Genomic DNA, 3,577 nt, shown 5'->3' on the forward strand with positions numbered 1-3,577 from the left:
AATGCCTATTTTTGTGTACATATTTCGACCCCTCCTACGTAAAGGGTCGTATGTCGAAATTGCCAAGTTGACAGGGGAGCGTTTTAATGTTCTGAATTCACTCGTTACTCACATAAAGTGATCATCGAATAGAGAATCATAGATACTCTAACCGATATCTAGAATGTTATAATACTCTATGTGAGTAACGTAAGCTTTGCCGAATAAAACAGAATGGGCTACTGCCACTTTGATAACGCTTTTCTCCACTGCATTATTCTCTCTCTCTCTCTCTCTCTCTCTCTCTCTCTTTGTGCGCGTGTATGTATGTGTGTGTGTGTGTGTGTGTGTGTGTGTGTATGTGTGTGTGTGTGTGAGTGTGTATGCATTTTTTAATTAGAAGAGGCCGTATTTTTCGGAAATAGTCAAGTCGACAGGAATTACGATCTCAAGTTCAAGTACAGGTGAATAATTTATTTGTCCAGCAGAAAAGAGAAGAAGAAATCGAACGGTGTTATTAACAAAGCGGGCTGGAATTTGTCAATTGCGAACAAAATCTTATTGTTGTTTTTTTATTAATTTTACATTGAAGATTTAAATTCGTCGAGAAGTTGAAAACAAATAGTAAGTACCACTCCATCACAATACCGTCCGATAGAAATGCTCGCGAGTAAACTTTAGTGGTTTTTTCCAAACATTTCTTCTTATTTGTTGCCCATTGTCTGGTTTTTATTCATTGTGAAAACTTTAACTTTGCAATCGCGTTTTGTTTTCAATTTGTCAGCTATTGTGCGGGTATTATTTATTGTTACTACGAGTTTGTCTGCTTAAATATTTTTTTATTATGTTTAAATGAATTTGTTTATACAATAAAAACCAGACCTCAAAAGTCATACATCCCCAAGTTTGCCACCCTCAGAGTACTTAGGTACCCTCTTTCCAACAAAAAAAGAATCATCTAAATCGGTTCACAAGTGCCGTTTGCTTAGCTTGTCGCATGTTATATAAATTGCTTACATGTTATTATATACCAATACTAAGATGGCTAAACATATATGATAATATATTAATCTAACTGCCTCTGTGGCGGAATGGTGACTGCCACGCAGAGGTCCCGGGTTCGATTCCCGTGCCGGGAGAAATATTTGTAGGGCCTACATTTATTTCTCGCGTGAGTTTGGGTGCAATTTGTGATTGTCTATGTACATATGTCCATGGCACCCGCGCTACACGACTATGAATATGTGAGAAAAAAACTAGTAGCAGTAGACCTCCTTGTGAAAGAACCGCCACCTTACCTATTTATGCCGCCGAGCCGTAAGTGTTTGAAGTGTCAGCATTCCTAAAATATCTTTATAATATTGTACATTAATAGAAGATTGAAGATTAGATGAAGTTTTGGGCAAATTAAATCATCCAAATAAATATATTTCTGTTTGTGGTGACTTCAATGTTAACTTATTAGAAGATTCCAGTGCTAGCAGTAGGCTCATGTCATTTTTCCAATGTTATAATCTTGTGAATCTTTTCTTGGTGCCTACTAGAATAACTTCTACTACTGCCACTTGTTTAGACAACTAACGCCGTACCTAGTAATAAATCTATTAAAAATAAATTAACTTCTGATCACTGCGGTCAATTGGCCACTTTTAATATAACTGTTGACAAAATGCCAAAAAAGGATATCACATGTGTTCCGATAAATAATGGTCGACTTAAAGCTTATAGAAATAACGTAATGCTTAAACTAACTGACATTCCGTACGTCAACCATCCCAATAAATAGTATAATTCAGTTTTCAACATAGTGAAAACTGAACGTGATAATGTTTTTAAGTCCAAAATCATAACTATTATAATTCATTGAAATTTAGCATTGACTTAAGTCAATGAAATTTAGTGATTGGGCGACTGTGGGAATTCACAAAAGTAAACAAAGGCTATATGATCTTTACGATGAAAGGACTTATAACACTAGTAACAGTTTTAATGATTTTGTTAGGAAATATTCGAAAATGTTTAAACGTGTTTGTGTTGCAGCCAATGTTTATAAATAATAAAATAAAAAGCAGCGCGAATGTAGTAAAAACGACTTGGAATATTATAAACAGCGAAACTGGAAGGGTCAAACCTCGTAACTTGGATTTTCAACTAAGATTTAATGACAAAATTGTAAACACAGACGAAGAAGTTGCTAAAATATTTGAAAATTTTTTTACTGACATTCCAATTTTGACTACTAAGTCGTTAAATTCATCTCCCACCGCCGCTGAATCCTTACTAAAAGAAAATAATGCGGTTAGTATCACTTATTTAAGGTTCTGTCATGTATTTCCAAACGATATTGTTAAAGCCTTTAAGTCTATAAACATAAAAAATACTGCTGATCTTGATGGTCATAATTGATCTTGATGAATGATCTTGATGGTAGTAATTAGTTCTATAGTTGATTGTATTGCGCCTTATTTACTCTGTTTTTTTTTATATATGTGTTGATTATGGTGCCTTGACCTCATGAAGCAAAGTAAAGTTATTCCACTTTTTAAATCTGGCAGTATTTCTGATCCCACCAATTTCAGACCTATTTCAATACTACCAACTCTCAGTAAAATGTTTGAAAAAATTATTCTAAATCGGATGTGTGCACATTTTTATAGTAATAACTTAATGTCTCCTAAACAATTTGGTTTCACTCGGGGTCGCTCTACAACCGATGCTGGTGTCGAGTTGATTAATCATATTAATATATTTGATGCATGGGAAGTCTCACATGATGCTATCGGTGTATTCTGTGACCTTTCCAAGGCTTTTGATTGTGTGCACTATGATACACTGGTCAGGAAACTTCGCCATTATGGTGTGGCGGGACGTGATCTCGACCTTCTTAAATCGTATTGCGTGGTAGGGTCAAGAGGGTCGATGTTAACGGTACGAGATCATCAGGGTCTACAATTAGCATGGGTGTCCCTCAAGGTTCAATTCTAGGCCCATTTTGTTTTTAGTAGTTGTATATTAATGACTTACCTAGCCTTATGGAGGGTATAATATATGAGACAGTATTGTTTGCTGATGATACTTCCTTATTATTTAAAGTTAAAAAGCACCAATGTTCCTACGACGATGTGAACAATGCTATATCTAAAGTAGTTGATTGGTTTGCTGTTAATAACTTTACGTTGGTTTATTTCAGCTACTTTCACAGTCTAATGACATACGGCATTTTGCTTTGGGGTAATGCCGCCGATATCAATAGAATCTTTGTCCTGCAGAAACGTGCAGTTAGGACAATTTACAATCTGGGCCCCAAAGTATCTTTGAGAGATAAGTTTAAGGAAATCAACATTCTTACACTAGCCTCACAGTACATTTATGAAAATGTAATTTATGTTAAAAGGAATAGTAATTTTTTTATGAAACATAGTGACAGACATAACATTAATACGAGGAATAAAAATAAACTAGCTTTTCTTGATAGTCGTCTTCACAAAGTCAAAAAATCATTTAAGGGGCAATGTATACCTTTCTATAACAAGATTCCAGTTGATATGCAAAATTTGCCTTTCACGAGGCTTAAAACTATAATGAAACAAAAACTTTA

Source organism: Hyposmocoma kahamanoa, unplaced genomic scaffold, assembly GCF_003589595.1.
Source record: "Hyposmocoma kahamanoa isolate Upper Pololo Valley unplaced genomic scaffold, ASM358959v1 64, whole genome shotgun sequence".
Classification (NCBI taxonomy): Eukaryota; Metazoa; Arthropoda; class Insecta; order Lepidoptera; family Cosmopterigidae; genus Hyposmocoma; species Hyposmocoma kahamanoa.